The following is a 21,322-nucleotide window of genomic DNA, read 5'->3' on the forward strand; positions in this document are numbered from 1 at the left end:
AAAAACACACATTTGCATATAATGAAACTATATACTTAAGCAGTATATCCTGCAATGCCATGAAACATTGCATACTTTGATGATTGGGGGTACCAATTAAGGCCATCCTAAAAATAATTGTTTTTTTTTTGCATATACAAAAATTTCAAGGCATAAATGAGATGCAAATACATGTAGCATGTAACACTAACAAACCAAATTGTAGAAGAGGTATTAGATATAAAGAGGAAAATAAAACCACATGAAAGAATCCACAAGGCTTTTAAAGTTACCATGAGGTGGAGATATCTTCCTTTGCTCAATCAATGATAGAACATACCATGTTCTTCTACATGCACTAGAATACTCACATGGCCAAGATACCAAAAAGTCTCATGGAACACATAAAGAACAATTGTACAAAAAAAAAAATCAGTACTAACTAGAGACTATACATCATGGGATTACAAGGCTAAAAGGAGATTCTAGTAGATATATATAGTGCATCATAAAAGCGGAGGGGCGACTAAAGCCAAGGTTTCTGAGATTAGCTTCAAGAGTTCACTCACCTAGATTATCATGCAACACTAGCCTAAAGTCCCATCTTCATAACTGAACTACACCTTTCATTAAACTAGATACTAGCTTGCTAATCAAGATGATTAGAATGTATGTTAAGTTCTAAGGTAACCATGAAAAGTTTCATGCCCAAAACTTTTCACCCTTGAAATGTCAAATCTTGAAACATTTCACCTTTGCATAGGTCCCAAGTGAAATGATTGAATAACACATATGAGACGGTTTGACTCATCTCAAAGGTTCCAAATCAAGTTAATAGAATAGTTTTAAAGGTTTGAATGCAAAGCATTAGTTTACACTCACAACTTACATAAGATCAATAGGGATAATATTATATACATTTCATGCAAAATCCCTAAAAAATCAAGAAAACTTGATTTTTTTGATTTGCAAATCATGTTTTAGTCAATCATTTTACAAAGGGCGTTTCATGTTTAGTGAAATGTTTTAGGCATTTCAGGTGTTTCACATTTAAGACTAGTGAAATACATTTCCTAATTACCATAATGTTACCACCTCAATCCTTGAAATCACCTATCAAGAGTTGCAATAAGATAATGACAAGACCATTGAGGGTCATTAAGGAGTCCAAAGGCTCCTTGATGAGGAGAAAGGGTTGCACCAAGCAAATAAGGAAAAAGCAACCAAAGAGATGTTGGGGGTAAAGGCGACTCTGCCTAGCCGCTCGTGTATTACTACACTGACAGTCATCGCCACTACACACTGCAAGTGGCGGGCGCCTGTCACACTGTCACTTTATTCTTTATTCTATTAGTGATAGTTTGAATAAAGGAAGGCCCGGTCACACATTGTGACTGTTGGAGTTCCCATTTCTAGTCTCTCCCTTTCTTGCTCTTGCTCTCCCGCCATAGCTCTCAAGTCCAACCTTTGATTCATCGCTCCCTTTCAACTGGTATCAGAGCTTTGCTTTTCGACTCTTGAGCCTGGTTCGTGGCATTCTCAGCATCCCATCGACTCCCTACTTGCATTGGGTCTCCTTCTCGGCAGCCATATCCGACTCCTTCAAGCTCTCGTCACTCCTCGGTTTCCCGAGCACCTTCTCGGCATTGTTGGGCACCTTCAGGGCATTACATCAGATGTATTTGATCATTTTCTTCAGGGTTTACTTCAGTTCTCAGGTCTCATAGGCTGTAAACAAGTTGTGGGCAGCCATAGCTCACACCTCTTGGAGCTTCCTTCACCTGGATCTTGCTTCCAGCCTATCAAGGCTTGCTGAGGCTTGGTGTAGGCCTTCTTTGGCCCTCATTTGTGCCCCCTTTGGGCCCCATTGTTGACACGTGAGACAGCAGACCCCCCCAACTAGCTCACCTTTTTTTGCGCCTGTTTCAAAATCTGGCCCAAAAATCACTCTTTTTGTCATATCTCGGGCATTCGGAACCCGATTTAGGCAAGGTAAGAGTCTAAGTTGGGATTTTGGCATGCTTCGGACGCGATGATGATATCGGATTTGCCAAATTCTGATGATAGAATCTTCTGCAATAGATTTCAGGTTTGAGACAGCATGTATTTGTATGCCTGTGCTTGTTTGGGCATGACTGCATAATCGGTTTGATGCCTATTGCATCTCGATTGATTGGGGGATTGAAGCTACATGTAATGTTATGATTTTGGCCTGATTTTGGGATTGGAAATACACAGTTTATAACAATAAATGCATGTTGAATACTCTTGAGCTGAAGCTATCTTTCATGCTTTGACATATGCCTATTGGTTCTGGATGTATGTCTTGGGATTGATCATTGAGAAACGACTTTGAGCTTGTCATTGAATCCGGATGCTTTTGGAAGCTTGAGCTTATTTCAGCCCGCACTTATTGACATTGGTATATGCTTTGACAGTGATACTTCTTGGGTTTATGCATACCCGTTGCCTACGCCTTGATGCTCATGTCATGGTTGATTACCCTATGCATACGTTGAGCTTGAGTGCTCATTGAAGCTCCACCTTAGATGCATTTTGGATTATCTAAAGTAGTCTTGGATGTTATTTGGCTTGTCAGAGTTTGGATTGGGATGTATTTGATGTCTTACATGCTTACGGATGCTACATACGAATGCTCTACCGCCTACATGTTCGGGATGTACTATTGATGTATTGTCTTGGACTTATGTCATTGGCACTGTGTCTTGCCTTGGCTTGAGCTCTTGAGCTTGTACATACAACTTTTATGCTAGTGGGAGCATTCTTGAATGCTTATCAGACATTGAGCAAGTGGTACTTTTATGCATTGAGCCGTTACATGCTATTGAGCAGTTACAGACACTTGAGACTTTGGGACTTCTTACCTTTTGGGATGATACATTATATGTCTTGGTTCACTGTATGCTTATGAGCTAAGTCTTAGTTTTGGATCCGTATCTTTGTGAACTAACACCTACTTGTGTCAAGTTTTGGTAGTGGCAGGAACACTTTGCCCCGTTGACTGGGGGGTGTGCCTACTCACTGGCAGATGTTTGTATGACATACTTGGGTGTTGGATTCATGCTTATCAACCATCATATGCTTATACTATGCCCGCATGATGCCGGCTTTGGTCTTGGCAATATCTGATTGCCTTGGGATTCGATTTTGGCACTGCTAGCTCTCTTTTACTGAAATCTGAAATTTATTACAGCAAGCATATATGTATGGAATGACATGGATTTTTCATGCTGAAACACTTTGAAATGATGTACTTTCACTAGTACTTGGTGAGCAGTAGCTTTGCTTCCACTTTCCTCGCCATTTTCCCTTGATTTTGGTGATTTTTTGGTCATTTTCTGCAATAAACAGCAAGCAGTTTTAAACTGTCTACAGTCTTCCAACCTGCATTATGGCGAGTTCGTCCACTGATCATGCTATTTTCAACATCACTAAGCTTGATGGTACGAATTACTCTTATTGGAAGAGCCAGATTTGACAGGTGTTGGTGCAGAAATCGCAGATCAAACCTTTGAGGTTAAGTGGGCATTTGCCTGCAACTATGCCAGATAAGGAATGGCTTGAGCTTGATGAGTTATGCAAGTCCACTATTGTATTGTCTCTCACAGAATAGATTCACTATAATGCCTTTGAGGAAGAATAGAGTGCATGGCAGTTGTGGGAAAAGATAAAAAATCTCTATGACAAGAAAAGTCCAAGGAGTTAGATGTATTGGCTGAAGCAGCTTATGGATCTGCGCATGAAGGAGAACATGACTATGTTTGCTCACTTGAGCTAGTTCCATGCTATACTCAAGAACTTGACTTCACAGGACATCACTTTTGCAGAGGATGTCACTCCTCTTTTCTTACTTGGTACTCTTAATGAGTCATGGGATGTATTCTGCACTACATTATGTGCCTCTACTACTATCTTGAAACTATATGATGTTGAGAGTGCTCTTCTGCAGGAAGAGGTTAACTGTAAGAATTTGGATGTCTCTCGTGTGTCTCATGCTATGACAGTTAGAGGCAAGAATGATGGATATGGAAAGAATGGCAGTGGTAGTGGCCATGGACGGGATTCTCAGAAATCTCGATCCAAGTCTCATGGGAAGTCATGTAGCAAATCCCATGGCAAGAATGCAAATGTTACTTGTCACCATTGTGGGAAAAAGGGCCATATTAGGCCACAATGCCATGAATTGCACAATGAAAGGTGCAAAGATAAAGGAAAAGACAAAGTGCAGGATAAGTCTTCTGATCGCAGCATAGTACTTGCAAAGTCCAGTGTTAAAATTGAAGAGATCAATGTTATGCAGCCTAAGGATGTTGATGATGATGATTATATCCTAGCAGCTTCTTCTAGTGCTTCACAGATGATAGAGATACACTCTATGTATGCACAGTGTTGGCTCTTGGACTCAGGTGCGTCCTTTCATGTGACACCTTGCCGAGAGTGGTACCTTCCAAGTGGAGAGAAGCAAAAAGCATTTTTTGATCATTAGTGCATGGTTAGATGTTGAAGTAGGACTCCAACTTGGACATCCATTGTTCCAAGTCAGATGGTGAGGAGGATTGCCCATTGTACTTTGTGAGAATGACCTTTGTCATGAAAATCATAGGGGCCATGCTGCCCATGAAATCCTTGCTATCCATGCATCCTGTGGTGGCCATACATGCCTTGCTGTCCATACATCCCTTGTGGTGCATTTAGCCCATGTTTTCCATTATATCCATATTGTTCATGATTTCCAGGCTAGCCATTTGTATGATATGGTCTTTGATGGGGCTGATTCATATGTGGTGCATGGGGGCTCCTAGGTAGAGCGGGTGAAATTTGACCCAAGGTGGGAGAAGGCCTCAAGTGAATGTTGCCACCGACATGGTGGACATGGGAATTCAATAGGGGCTCATCATGCATATGAGAGGGTTCCCCGATCTCATAAGTAGAAGGGGAAATTCCCTTAGTACCAAGTATACCCTGTGGGCAAAGCGACGGTTCCTGATGTGGATGGCATCTAGACTCATGTCTACAGTCATTGGTCTTCTCTTGGGGTGAAGCAATCGCTAACTGAGCAACAAGAGCAATGAGATGTTCCAAGGTATATTGGGTTTTTGAGTTTGAGATAGCCATGTGCTCGATTGCTTCATCAAACTTGGACATCATCTGGCAGTGGTTGGTGACCATATCATTGTGGTGTTCCATAAGACGGAGCTCATGTTGGCAGAGGGTGTGATTAAGAAGGGCATTCGGATCCATTTCAGGCATTTCCTCCTATATGTCACCATGGTAATCTTGTGCTGAGCTTGGTTCCTCATTCATGGAGGTCCGGGAGTCTCTAATCTCCCTCTAGAGTTCCTCTTGGGCCTTGCTTTTGCCTTTCTGGTCAGCCATCTGGATGCAGTCAACATGACTTGCTGTCAATAAAAGGGGCATAACTCTTTGTAGGAAACTCCGATTGGTGAGGTTTTGGGCTCCAGTTGGAGGGGACAACGGCCTCTTTGAGATGAGCTATTAAGCTTTATGACAAAAAATGATCAGAATTTTCTGTAAGGGGTTTTATAGTGCCTATCCTGGAGCGGTCTACATCCTGTCCACAGTGACCCTAGTGCACAAAAATGATAATAACTTTCACACCGTAGCTTTGATTGGGGAGATTTTTTATTCAAATCGGAGAGTACAAAGCCTTCTTTGAGATGAGATATAGGGTTCACCTCTAGATTTAGGATAGAATTTTCTAGAATGGGATCTTTGTGACAGTCCTGTGGGACTATGACCAAAAACATTGCATGTCCCTTAGTACCAATGTCTTACATGGATAGAGCATAGATCAAGGGGCCTGATCTACCACATCAATAGCATCTTGAGCATAGTGAACATAATCCCAAGCATCATTGCATACCCATCAACTCTACCATTCATGCATAAGTACATTCACTACCATACATCTCCATTGACGGCATGTACCTCAAGTGGCATACATGGGTGCCATTAGTATTGCAGGGTATCCAAGAGGGATCATTGGGGCATGGAAGTGGGACTTATGGAAGTACCTGCACCTGCAAACAAGTATTGGGCTCTGGATCACCAAGAGGTGGGCAAAGTTTCCCCCGAGCCAGGTTGTGCGCACCCCTTCAGGGTTTTAAGTGGTAAGGGATGTCACCTCTCTTTTATCTTACTACCTCGCCTAGCATCGGTCTTTTTCCTTAGCCAAAGTATACATGGCAGACATTTTTAATTAGCAATCAGCATGAGATGCATTGGAAAGAAGACATTGGACCTTTTCATGAGATGTAAGGAATGATGAAGGTTGGGGTAGGGGTTACCTTGGCAGTCCACTGACTCACTAGGTGCTACTTACCCGATTTGCAATGGCTAATATTCATCCAAGATCATAAGACAAAGTAGGGGTTAATGTCAGCCATTACAATGAAATTCGGGAAGAGGTATGATGCTTGTATGCAATCTTGAATCTCTTCAATAATGGATTAAGCTCAGCAAATGGCTAAATTGAGAGATTAAGATCAGAGTGGCATACCTCTTTAATGCTTGTGACGACCGTTGAAGCCTGAATCATCATGATGCCACTTGCTCCATTGATCAAGTCCAGTTGTTGTTTGGGCATCCGTGGAGGAGTGCTTCAACATTTGAGTGCTCTTGCTGATGAAGAAGGCTCCCAAGCTTATCCCCGAGCTTGAGCTTTACGAATGGGAAGCTTCAAGTGAAGCTTTCATGGCTGATCGCAAAGCTCCCATGCATGCTGAGCTCAATGACTTCATCTGGGCAAGAGAAATCCTTCACAGATTGAAGGAGTTGTGGGGTTGAGCTCTCCGGGTCAGAGGAAGCTTCAGTTAGAAGAATCCATGGCTACCCGAAACTGTTTCAAACAGTCCCAACTGCTATCCACCATGGGAGTTGATTCCCGGGAGAAAAAGTGCCAAGGGGGGAAGGCCAATGTGCTGGAGCAGTGCCCTGGAGTGGCAAGGAGGGGAGGACAACAAGAGGAGGAGTGGCAGGCAGGCTGGGGAGGAGCAAGACAGCCAGCGCAAAATGTGCCAAAAATTGCGGGGCTGTCCTGTAGGCCTCCTGGGCAGCAAATCCTCCCACTCCACCCCTTAATCGAGAGCTTGGGGGATTAGGGAAGAAGTCCCGGGGCTGGTTGATGATGGGAAGCAGCCTCAAGTTAGATTTCTTGGGGTTTCTTTGGGCTGGCAACCATGGCAGCTTGTAGGAGAAGAGAGAGAAAGAGGGTTGATGCAAAAAGTAACTGAGTTTTTGCCCTCTTCCAACTCTTGGGACTCTAAACTTGGCCTGGAACCCTTAAAATTTGCATGAAAAGAAGTCACGACCTGCTGTTTTAACCGTTTTACCTCCAGATATATCTGAGTCTCTAGCCATAGCTCGTGCTTACTCCAAAAAGCTGAAGTTAACTGCAGTCCTTCTTGCTGTACCTGTACCTGTAAGCTGAGTAACTAGGGTTTTTGGGATTTGAAAAGGGAGAAAGGGGAACGAGGAAAAGGATCAAAGCCTGAAGCTCTGATACCACTTGTAATGAAAGAAGCTAAAAGGAGAGAGAAGGAGAGTTGAGGAGAGAGAAAGAGAACAAGAAGAAGAAGGAAGAAGACTAGAAGAGGAGAGAGAAAGAGAGAAAAGAGGAGAGAAGGGAGAAGGAAGAAGGAAGAAGGAAGAAGGAAGAAGGAAGAAGGAAGCCATGGAAGTTAGAGATGAAGATGAAGAGTGTGATCTTGATAATAACTCGTTGCCCTAATCTAGGGCTCTTACACCTTAAATACCCCGATCAGTGTGATGGGGTGTCTAAATCCTATTCAGTGTATCCCGCTTGTTACAATGATCTTGATTCTGCATTTGGGGTCGTGTTTGATTTTATTACAATTTCCACGTTAAGATTGCATTTACATATTTCTTCACAACTTGTCTCAATGCACCGATTTTGATTAAATCACACATACTTCAACAATGTGCAACAAGTCAGGTAATCATAAAATTCTCATTTATTCAAAATAGGTATAAGCTGTCAAGATTGTGGGAGAGAAGGAAGGAGTCTCACTTGTAGCTTTCTTGCTTGCACAATGGGGGAATACACACAAAGGGGGAGGCTGAAAATAGTTTTCCTCTTCTTAGTTTGTGTAAGCCAAAAAGGACTCTAGTACAAAGAAATAGAAGAACCCTATATATGGGTCTCAAACCAAACTCAACTTACTAAGGTGGCATACTAACTGAGCCACAAACTAGAGTAGATAAGGATGTTGAGATATCGAGCTCCACTCGTGATACGCCAGGGTGACCGTTGTGTATTTATGTCACCGACTTGTCAGTTGCAAACGCGGTTGGTACACCACCCATGAACAATAGCTACATGATAGCTATCCTTATCTACTCTAGTTCGCGGCTCAGTTAGTATGCCACCTTAGTTAGTTGAGTTTGGTTTGAGACCCATATATAGGGTTCTTCTATTTCTTTGTACTTGAGTTCTTTTGGCTTACACAACTAAGAAGAGAAAAACTGTTTTCAGCCACCACCCTTGTGTGTCTTCCCCCATTGTGCAAGCAAGAAAGCTTCAAGAGAGACTTCTTCCTTCTCTCCCACAATCTTGACATGGTATCAGAGCCTTGTTCGTGGTAAGGAGCTCAAGAAAGCAAGCCAAGCTCGCGGTGTTCTGGTAAGAGGAGCAGTGTTGCTTTCATTTTCTGTTTTGGGAGCAGATCTCTGCAGGTAGCACAGCCGGAAAGTGTAGGAGTCCATTGTCTCAGGTTGAGACGCCCTTCGCGGTGAAGCAAGAGGGCAGTATATGCTGCGGGCAAGGGCTTTAGCCCTTGACGACCTTGTTTTTTTGATTTGAGGCCATTTCGGGGCCTGTTTTGGAGGCGGAACTTTTCTGCACGCACTCAGGAAAAGGCCCAGTTTTATGCAGTGCAGCCACTGTTCTACAGGTCGGTGAATAATTACTGTAAAAATTGCATTGTATGCTTGTGCACAGAGACATTGGGAGTTACAGAATCATCCCTGTTGCCTGTTGATGCAAAATCGTCACTAGGAAGTGACTGTGTGGTCAAATACCACTTTCGCCAGTTTTGCAGATTTTCCCTTGTGAGGGTGAAGCTGTGGTTTTTGCAGTGACAGAATTTTTTGCAGTCTTCTGTAATGGCATCTGATTCTCTTTCACATATTGCCACTGAAAAGCTTGACAAGAACAACTTCCAAGCATGGAAGTTTAGAATGACGAATTTCCTTATGGGAAAAGGATATTGGGAATTTGTTGCAGGAAATGAAGAAGAACCAATTCTTCCTGATGTTCCCAATCAACAGCAAATGCAGGCATTCAAAGCATGGCATGAGAGAGCCAGGAAAGTTATGTACTGGCTGTCTATCAGCATTTCAGACTCTATGATTGTGCATATTCAGGATGCAAGTACGCCAAAGGAGGCATGGGATACTCTGTCAAAGATGTATAGCACAAATACGCAAGCCAGGAAAATGCAGCTCAAGCAAGAGTTGCACAATGTGCAAAGAGAAAATATGAGCATCAATGACTACCACATGAAGGTGAAGAAGATTGCAGATGCACTTGCTTCCATTGGGTCGCCAGTGGAAGATGGTGATTTAGTTTCTGTGACCTTGAATGGTCTAGGAAAGGATTATGCACAGTTTCGGACATCCATTTCAGTTCGTGAAAGATTTCCTGATTTTGAGGAGCTGATTGCTCTTCTAATTTCTGAGGAGCAAAGAAATGGTGGTGCATCTTCTTCAGGAGGAACTTCAAAAGAAGCTGTCTTCTACTCAAATGCTGGAAGAGGTAGAGGCAGAGGTAGAGGAGGCCGATTCGCAGGCCGTGGCAGAAATCAGAATATGCAGCAAACTCAAGAAAACCAGTCCTATGGAGGAGGACGTGGTAACTCTAGAGGCAGGGGGAGCCAAAGAGATCGTGGTGGATGGCAAAGAGGCCAAAATGCAAACAGTAATGTTGAATGCTACTATTGTGGTAAAATGGGTCATATGGCTAAAGACTTCTATAAAAAGCAGAATGACATCATGAATGGAAAACTGCAACAAGGAAATTATGCATCCTCTAGTAGACAGGGTGATGACAGAAATGAGCATCTGTTTATGGTGCAGCACATGAACAATTCTGTGACAAGTGCAGAAGAAAGCAACGATGTATGGTATGTTGACTCAGGTGCATCAAACCACATGACAGGTCATGCAGAATGGATGGAGGATGCAATGAAAATGGAAAAACCAGGATTTGTGCAGACTGTGATGATACTGCACATCCTATTGTGCAGATTGGAAAAATTCCCTTGTCTATGCAGGATGGGAAAAAGAAATACCTGTCCGATGTATTTCATGTCCCGAATATCACCAAGAATCTGGTCTCTGTTGGTCAAATGGTTGAACAGGGCTTGCAGGTCAGATTTAATCCTCATGGATGCTTTGTTGAGGATATGAAAAATAAAGGTCGCTTGATAGCAAAAGGAAAGAAGAAGGGCAGAATGTTTACATTGGATGCAGACATGTCTGAATTGAGTGCAGCAATGTTTGCACATGGGACCGGTGTAGTTGCAGATATTGATATATGGCATAAACGCATTGGTCATGTTAATGTACAGCGACTTAAATCAATGCAGGCCCAAAATATTGTTGCAGGTTTACCGAAATTCAAGGTTGCAGAAATGCATAAGGTATGTGAAGCCTGTCAGTTTGGAAAACAGGCAAGGAAACCATTTCCTAGACATGTTCAAGAGAGTGAGAAGCCATTGGAATTAATCCACTCTGATGTGTGGACTACTAAAGCTGCATCTCTTGGAGGCTGTCATTATTTTGTCTGTTTTATTGATGACTATAGCAGAAAAGTTTGGGTGTATTTTATGAAAAAGAAAAGTGAAGTTTTTGGGCATTTCAAAACTCTTAAAGCGATGGTTGAAAAAGAAACAGGCCTGCAGATAAAATGCCTAAGGTCAAATGGAGGGGGAGAGTACCTCTCAAATGAGTTTGCAAGGTTCCTGCAGGAGCATGGCATAAAGCAGCAATATTCATGCAGTCATACCCCACAACAAAATGGAATTGCAGAAAGAAAAAATAGGCATATTGGAGAGGTATCTCGTGCCATGCTCAATGAAAAAGACTTGCCAGATTTTTATTGGGCTGAAGCAGTTGCTACAGTAGTCTACATAATGAACAGGACTCCCACTGCAGCAATACATGGAATGACTCCAGAGGAGAGGTATACTGGTAGGAAACCAGATATTTCTCATTTGAAAATTTTTGGTTGCATTGCCTATGTACATGTGCCAGATGAGTTGAGATCCAAGTTGGATCCAAAAGCTGAGAAGTGCATCTTTATTGGTTATTCTCTGCAGCAAAAAGGGTATAGATGCTATAACCCTTCTACTCATAAGTTTACAGTGAGCAGAGATGTTGTTTTTGATGAGATGAGTAGCTGGTATAAACCAGTAAATGTGATTGATGATGTAGATGCACAAAATGGTAATGCTGCACAAAATTCACAGCAGCAGTCACAAAATATTAGTGGACCTGGAGCGTCCTCTAGTAGTGGTTCACATTCTTTGCCATGGACAGGCAGATTGAGATCAGGAGAATCTTCTCAAAGTAATGCAGATAGTGGTATGCAGGTATCACGAAAAGGAAAAGAGAAGGTTGATCAGCCCATGTTTGATGTGAATGCAGGTCACTCTTATGTGGATGGTGAATCCAGTGGCTCAGAACAGAGCATTGATGATGAGTTGGGTATTCCTTCTATTGTTACACCTAGAGTAAGGAAGACCAGGGATGTTTTGAGACCACCTGGGAGTGAACCTACTTTGCGCAGGTCTACGAGAGCTAGGTATCCTGTGGATAGGCTGAAATATGATGGATTTACAGCCATTCACTATGCATATATGGTTAAAGTGATACAGGAACCAGAACCCACTTCTTTTGAGGAAGCCATGGGAAAAGAAAAATGGGAGAAAGCCATGGATGAAGAAATGGATGCCTTGGAAGAAAATGCTACATGGGAGTTAGTACCTTTGCCTAAAGGTAAGAATGCAATTGGCTGTAAGTGGGTTTATAAGGTGAAGCAAAATGCAGATGGTTCTGTGAATAGATACAAGGCAAGATTAGTAGTCAAGGGGTATGCACAAACATATAGCATTGACTATGAAGAAACATTCAGTCCGGTTGCAAGGATGGCAACCGTAAGAGCAGTCATTGCTATGGCTGCATCAAAGGGATGGTCTTTACATCAGATGGATGTAAAGAATGCCTTCTTGCATGGTGATTTGCAAGAAGAGGTCTATATGGAGCAACCACCAGGTTATGTGCATGCTATTCATCCTGAGTTTGTTTGCAGGTTTAAGAAAGCCTTGTATGGCTTGAAGCAAGCACCTAGAGCATGGTCTGACAAGATAGGACAGTATCTTGTCACTATTGGCTTTCAGATTTCCAAGGCAGATTTCTCACTTTATGTGAGAAAAACAGAGAAAGGTATTATGCTACTTGTCATTTATGTTGATGATTTGATTATGACAGGTGACAGTGATGAAGATATCCTTCATGTGAAAATGCTATTGAAGCAGAAGTTTGAGATGAAGGATTTGGGAGAGCTGCGTTATTTCTTGGGCATTGAGGTGATTAGATCACCAAGTGGGATACAGCTCTTGCAGAGGCAGTATGGATTGGACATGCTGTCCAAATATGGGATGACAGGCTGTAAGCCTATTTCAGTTCCTTTGGAGCAGAATGTGAAGCTGAGCACAGATGCAGGTGAGCTTCTAGAAGACCCTACTATGTACAGACGCATAGTAGGAAGTTTGATTTATATGACTATTACCAGGCCAGATTTGAGCTATGTTGTTGGATTGGTAAGTCAATTTATGCAGGCTCCAAGGAAACCACATTTGGATGCGGCTAGACGCATACTCAGGTATGTGAAGTCCACATTGCAGTATGGATTATTTTATGAGACTGGGGTTCAGATACAGTTGTATGGATACACTGATGCTGATTGGGCTGGTAGTATTTCTGATAGACGATCTACCAGTGGATACGTGTTCTCTTTTGGGAGTGCTGCAGTCACTTGGAGCAGCAAGAAACAGCCTACAGTTGCCTTATCGAGCACAGAGGCTGAGTACAGGGGTGCAGCAATGGCTGCATGTGAGGTAGCTTGGTTGCATAAGCTACTTTATGATATGCATCAGTCTACAAATGGACCAGTTGTCATTTATTGTGACAACATGAGTAGTATACACTTGGCAAATAACCCAGACTATCATGCTAGAACAAAGCACATTGAGGTGCATTATCACTATGTGCGAGAGAGGGTTTTACTAGGTCTTATTGATCTAGTTTATGTCAGCACAGAGGATCAGGTAGCTGACATATTCACGAAGGCATTGGGCGCAGAGAAGCTGCGCAAGTTCAGAGACCTGCTTGGTGTGCAGGAATTGGGATTGAGCTCGAGGGGGAGTGTTGAGATATCGAGCTCCACTCGTGATACGCCAGGGTGACCGTTGTGTATTTATGTCACCGACTTGTCAGTTACAAACGCGGTTGGTACACCGCCCATGAATAATAGCTACATGATAGCTATCCTTATCTACTCTAGTTCGTGGCTCAGTTAGTATGCCACCTTAGTTAGTTGAGTTTGGTTTGAGACCCATATATAGGGTTCTTCTATTTCTTTGTACTTGAGTTCTTTTGGCTTACACAGCTAAGAAGAGAAAAACTGTTTTCAGCCACCACCCTTGTGTGTCTTCCCCCATTGTGCAAGCAAGAAAGCTTCAAGAGAGACTCCTTCCTTCTCTCCCACAATCTTGACAAAGGATAGCTGTCATCTAGCTATTATTCATGGGTTGTGTACCAACCGCATCTGCAGCTAACAAGTCGGTGACATAAATGCACAACGGTCACCCTGGCATATCACGAGTGGAGCTCGATATCTCAACACTCCCCCTCGAGCTCAATCCCAATTCCTGCACACCAAGCAGGTCTCTGAACTTGTGCATCTTCTCTGCGCCCAATGCCTTCATAAATATGTCAGCTACCTGATCCTCTGTGCTGACATAAACTAGATCAATAAGACCTAGTAAAACCCTCTCCCGCACATAGTGATAATGCACCTCAATGTGCTTTGTTCTAGCATGATAGACTGGGTTATTTGCCAAGTGTATACTACTCATGTTGTCACAATAAATGACAACTGGACCATCTGTAGGCTGATGCATATCATAAGTAGCTTATGCAACCAAGCTACCTCACATGCAGCCATTTGTTGCACCCCTGTACTCAGCCTCTATGCTCGACAAGGCAACTCTAGGCTATTTATTGCTGCTCCAAGTGACTGCAGCACTCCCAAAAGAGAACACATATCCACTGGTAGATCGTCTATCAGTAATACTACCAGCCCAATCAGCATCAGTGTATCCATGCAATTGTATATGAACCCTAGTCTCATAAAATAGTCCATACTGCATTGTGGACTTCACATACCTGAGTATGCGTCTAGCCACATCCAAATGCGGTTTCCTTGGAGCCTGCATAAACTGACTTACCAATCCAACAGCATAGCTCAAATCTGGCATGGTAATAGTCATATAAATCAAACTTCCTACTATGCGTTTGTACATAGTAGGGTCTTCCAAAAGCTCACCTACATCTGCACAGCTTCACATTTTGCTCCAAAGGAACTAAAATAGGCTTACAGCGTGTCATCCCATATTTGGACAACATGTCCAATCCTCTCCTCTGGAGTCATCCCATGTATTGCTGCAGTGGGAGTCCTGTTCATTATGTAGACTGCTGTAGCAACTACCTCAGCCCAGAAAAAATCTGGCAGGTCTTTTTCATTGAGCATGGCACGAGATACCTCTCCAATATGCCTATTTTTTATTTCTGCAATTCCATTTTGCTATGGGGTATGACTACATGAATATTGCTGCTTTATGCCATGCTGCTGCAAGAACCTTGTAAACTCATTTGAGAGGTACTCTCCCCCTCCATCTGACCTTAGGCATTTTATTTGCAGACCTGTTTCTTTTTCAACCATAGCTTTAACAGTTTTGAAATGCCCAAAAACTTCACTTTTCTTTTTCATAAAATACACCCAAACTTTTCTGCTATAGTCATCAATAAAAGTGACAAAATAATGACAGCCTCCAATAGATGCAGCTTTAGTAGTCCACACATCACAGAGTGGATTAATTCCAATGGCTTCTTACTCTCTTGAGCATGTCTAGGAAATAGTTTCCTTGCATGTTTTCCAAATTGACAGGCTTCACATACCTTATCCATTTCTGCAACCTTGAATTTAGGCAATCCTGCAACAATATTTTGGGCTTGCATTGATTTAAGTCGATGTACATTAACATGACCAATGAGCTTATGCCAGATATCAATATTTGTAGTGACACCGGTCCCATGTGCAAACATTGCTGCACTCAATTCGGGCATGTCTGCATCCAACGTAAACATTCTGCCCTTCTTCTTTCCTTTTGCTATCAAGCGACCTTTATTTTTCATATCCTCAACAAAGCATCCATGAGAATTAAATCTGACCTCCAAGCCCTGCTCAACCATTTGACCAACAAAAAACCAAGTTCTTGGTGATATTCAGGACATGAAATACATCCGACAGGTATTTCTTCTTCCCATCCTACATAGACAAAGGAATTTTTCCAATCTACACAATAGGATGTGCAGTATGATCACCAATCTCCACAAAACCTGGTTTTTCCATTTTCCTTGCATCCTGCATCCATTCTGCATGACCTGTCATGTGGTTTGATGCACCTGAGCCAACATACCACACATCGTTGCTTTCTTCTGCACTTGTCACAGAATTGGTCATGTGCTGCACCATAAATAAATGCTCATTTCTGTCATCACCCTGTCTACACCATTCAACATTGCTGTTTGCATTTTGGCCTCTTTGCCATCCACCACGACCTCTTTGGCTCCCCGTGCCTCTAGAGTTACCACATCCTCCTCCATAGGACTGGTTTTCTTGAGTTTGCTGCATATTCTGATTTCTACCACGGCCTCCAGATCGGCCTCCTCTACCTCTGCCTCTACCTCTTCCAGCATTTTAGTAGAAGACAGCTTCTTTTGAAGTTCCTCCTGAAGAAGATGCACCACCATTTCTCTGCTCCTCAGAAATTAGAAGAGCAATCAAATCCTCAAAATCAAGAAATCTTTCACGGATGGAATTCGATGTTCGAAACTGTGCATAATCCTTTCCTAGACCATTCAAGGTCACAGAAACTAAATCATCAACTTCCACTAGCGACCCAATGGAAGCAAGTGCATCTGCAATCTTCTTCACCTTCATGTGGTAGTCATTGATGCTCATACTTTATCTTTGCACATTGTGCAACTCTTGCTTGAGCTGCATTTTCCTGGCTTACGTATTTGTGCTATACATTTTTGACAAAGTATCCCATGCCTCCTTTGGCGTACTTGCATCCTAAATATGCACAATCATAGAGTTTGAAATGCTGATAGACAGCCAGTACATAACTTTTCTGACTCTCTCATGCCATCCTTTAAATGCCTGCATTTGTTGTTGATTAGGAACATCAGGAAAAACTAGTTCTTCTTCGTTTCCTGCAACGAATTCCCAATATCCTTTTCCCATAAGGAAATTCGTCATTCTAAACTTCCATGCTTGAAAGTTGTTCTTGTCAAGCTTTTCAGTGACAATCTGTGAAAGAGAATCAGACACCATTATAGAACACTGCAAAAAATTCTGTCACTGCAAAAAACACAGCTTCAGCCTCACAAGGGCAAATCTACAAAACTGACGAAAGTGGTATTTGACCACATAGTCACTTCCTAGTGAGGATTTTGCATCAACAGGCAACAAGGATGATTCTGTAACTCCCAATGTCTCTACGCACAGGCATACGATGCAATTTCTATGGTAACTTTTCACTGACCTGTAGAACAGTGGTCGCATAGCAAAAAATCGCCCCATTTCCTGAGTGCGTGCGAAAAACTTCCGCCTCCAAAACAGGCCCCAAAATGGCCTCAAATCAAAAAAATAGGGCAACCAAGGGCTAAAGGCCTTTCCCGCAGCATATACTACCCTCTTGCTACACCGCGAAGGATGTCTCAATCTGAGACAATGCACTCTTGCACTTTCCGGATGTGCTACCTGCAAAGACTTGCTCCCAAAACAGAAAAATGAAAGCAACACTGGTCCTCTTACCAGAACACCGCGAACTTGGTTTGCTTTCTTGAGCTCCCTACCATGAACAAGGTTTTGATACCATGTCAAGATTGTGGGAGAGAAGGAAGGAGTCTCACTTGTAGCTTTCTTGCTTGCACAATGGGGGAATACACACAAAGGTGGAGGCTGAAAACAATTTTCCTCTTCTTAGTTTGTGTAAGCCAAAAAGGACTCTAGTACAAAGAAATAGAAGAACCCTATATATGGGTCTCAAACCAAACTCAACTCACTAAGGTGGCATACTAACTGAGCCACGAACTAGAGTAGATAAGGATAGCTGTCATCTAGCTATTATTCATGGGCGGTGTACCAACCGCATCTGCAACTAACAACTCAGTGACATAAATGCACAACGATCACCCTGGCATATCAGGAATGGAGCTCGATATCTCAACATAAGCCTCAAGTACAATCATTCAGGGGAGATAAAGATAGGCTAGATAACTATTCAAAAGATACATCAATGCCAGGAGAACAATTTCTCATTGGATTCTTATACAGGGATAGAGTAGTAATATGGTTTTGGGGAATGGATTCTCAAGAAGCAACAAGTCATGGGAAGCTCAGGAAATCCCGGCTTCTGATAGCCATGATGTTCGCATCGCCCCATTATTTTAGTTCTATCTACCAGCAAGACTTTGACCACCTTTTTGTAGATGTAGTGAGTCTGTTCTACCTACTGGTATCCAATGTGCAGGTCGAGTTCACACATGCCTCATGGAAGATGAATAACTTGATAACCTTCAAGTCCTCCAACCATTTTAGCCTCTTCAGATTGTTTTGAAGATAAACAAACCGGTTGGCATCTATGTAGCAGTAACTTGCACTCCAAGTCTAATGCCTTTACAAACAACGGTGAAGGTTTGTGGAGGCAATCCAAGATTCCCATCATGTTGGTTCTTTGATGATAGCTTGAGGAGCTCATAGCAATCTTGAACATGATATGAAATATGAGAAATTTTCTCCACGCCTTGTAGGTCTGGACACAACAACAACCCTCACTGAGTTATTAAAAAAATGTTTTCTAGTGAAAACATTACTTCACTCTACCTGATTTAATCTTATCTTGCTTATGTTTTTTGTTAGTTTGCTCTGATACCAACTGTAACGTGCCTAGGTTGCGACATGTTTTAGTAGTCCATCATGAGTCTGATCTAAAAGACGATGCCTGGCACTCCCATAAAATGTCACAGGGTTTGTTAGTTAGCAAATCGTGAGTCTACTCCTCAACAAAACGTATTGGCCAACCCTATTAGGATCGACTTGAATCTTTATGACTCATATCACACTTGGTTCAAAGAGAATGGGAAACAAGAGGGATTTCCAAAGATAACCTAATTTAATTTCCACATGATCTTTTGAGTGAAGGAGTATCCTTGCAACGTTGATTGCAATTTGGGACATTGGCTTCCCTACAATGAAACCCTATGTCATATTCTATCACAAGCTCAATCTATGTTTTATGAGATGTAATAGGATTTCCTATTATTTCAACCAAGCAAACGAATGCAGATACATAAAATCTATCTGGCTTAATTATAGTTTAATGCATATTCTTGAAACTTTTCACATATATATTAGCATGAAATTTCCATGCAATTTATGTGCAATTTAAGGACTTCTAAGTGCAAATTTAATTGATCACCTAAGATGAATGCAATGAACAAAATTTTCCTAGTATGCTCATTATCTCGAAACATGCTCAATTAAGTTGCAATAATTAATGTAAAACTTATTTTCTCCCAATTTCTTTTCCCTAATACAACAGGGTACACCTGATTAATAAGAGATGTGTTTCCCATAGTTGCAGTCCCTTGGTTCATGGTCCCATTGGTTGTGGTGGGAGTTTCAGTGTTTGGAGAGATCTTTCGCTTGGGGGCCATCGTCGGTAAGTGAATTCGAGAGATAAAGATGGAGGAATGTATTTGAGATGGGAGAGCATAAGAGAAGATGGCTTAGTCAAAGACCGAGATAGGGGGAATTGAGCTAACTCTCTCCCTCGCAACCTCTCGGGGTCTCTCTCTCTCTCTCTCTCTCTCTCTCTCTCTCTCTCTCTCTCTCTCTCTCTCTCTCTCCTTCTTGCAACCTCTTGGAGGGGTATCCTTCTACCTCCCTCTCTCTACCTCTCTCTCACAGTCTCTCGGGGTCTCCGTGTGTCTCTCTAACTACTCCTCATGCCTCATATTTATAGATAAACAAGAGAAGGGTTATGTCTGAGAAGAAGAGCTCTTTATGGAGGGAATCTTGGAAAAATCAACAATCGGATGGTCAAATCACAATTTTGATAGTTCTGTTGACTCCGAAAGGGGAGTAAAACTCAAAGACACTTGGTTACAGATCTTCTAGCTCGCTCCTTCTTTTCCTTGTTCAAAGTGTTGTTTACTACCTATAAACTGTGATCACGACATGCGTGATTTTGCCAATCCTTCTTTTTTTTTACTAAATCTCCAAAACAAGCTTAAAAAACCACTTAATTTTTTTTACATGACATCCTATTCTAGAAATCTCCATAGCTTTTTAGGATATTTACAATAAAAGTAATATCTAAAATATCTAAAACATGCTAGTTTTGACCAAAAATCTAATATTTTTGGACCATCCATACTATACACATTAACATCAGTGATTAATATGGCTCATAACTCTTGTTCACGTTATACTTCCATGAAGGCTAGCTATAGTCCTTGTCAATTTTGGAAAAGTATCAAATTGTGACTCTCAATTCTTTAATATTTTTAATTAAATAAAAATTGTTAGTTATTAATGTTAGTTAGTTTTTACTTTAGTTAGTCTTTAGTTAGTAACCTTACTAAACTTATTAATTGACTAACTAACTTTTGAACTAACCAACTAATTTTTAATTGCATGGAAGTATTACATAGTTATTTTGCCACTTATACTAAATTTCCTCAATGTTGTTATTTTGGAAAGAAAATATTTGTCTTATAAATAAATTTGTTAAAAGTTTATGTATAATGCATTCGAAATAAGATGTTTGTGATTGTAAGCTAGGTACTGATCTTTCCTAAAATCATCAAGCTAAAAGATGGATGACTGAGTACAGATCGTTGATCGAGGCAGTATTCTAGTGAACACAAAACACTGGACTGAAGCACTGTTCTTGATGGCACTAGACCGCCCCAAGGCCAACGTGAATAAAACCTACTCCAAATGGTTTTTCTTTTTTTTTTGTTTCATGTTAGTGAGTTTAGACCAATCATGATACGGAAGGTCTTATTGTAGGAAACTCTAGTTGGCAAGAGGAGGTGAGGGGGCTCTAGTCATAAACTTTTTAGGGCGCTCTTACAAACTACCAACTATCCTTCGATTTCCAGACTATGTTCTATAAGTTCCAATACTAATTGGGGAACGAAACTTGGAGAGAATAATACTTTGAACAGAAAACATTGTAAAAGTCATTTTTTTAAAATGAACGATTAAGAAGGAATGAACACAATATTAGTGAGTTTGGGAATCTCCCAATTCCCATTTTTTGAATACTAAAAAGGTGGCACCTGGATAACATGCCCATAAGTTTCTCAAAACCATATGGTGTGACCTATCATTGGAAAGCGCTTGAAAAATGGGATCTATTGAGCTATAGAGCGCTCGATTTGGAGCTATAGTGTTGAAGTTATGACAAATCCAAAGATTTGACCACGTGTCCCAAACTTGTGGGAAATTCCCATATTCCCCAATATGTTGTTAATTGCTTTATTCTATTTTTGTGTCATGAATTAAGGGCAAGTAATGAATTTTTATCAGGAGATAATTCAAGGAAGCTAATTTTATATGTTGAACCTAAAGTGGTAGGTAACTAAATAACTAAAACCACTCTCTCGAGGGAAGCGGGACGATGGCCGAGAACTAGACCTATGGCTAGGTGGTCTTAATAAGCCGAGAGCTTTCCTAAGAAGGAATAAAAATCACACTTGATGAACCATTAGAAACCAAAATGACTAACTCATATCACTTTAGAATCCGCTAATATTAATTAGCCACTAGTAATAGATTAGACAAGAAAAACTCAAGTCAATCCTCGTGGGAGTGGTTAGAACTTCCACTGCGGGGTAGACTCAATCAAGCGTAGTTAGC

This window comes from Lygodium microphyllum, chromosome 7 (assembly GCF_053477565.2).
Source record: "Lygodium microphyllum isolate KBCC chromosome 7, Lygodium_microphyllum_v1.1.10, whole genome shotgun sequence".
Lineage (NCBI taxonomy): Eukaryota > Viridiplantae > Streptophyta > Polypodiopsida > Schizaeales > Lygodiaceae > Lygodium > Lygodium microphyllum.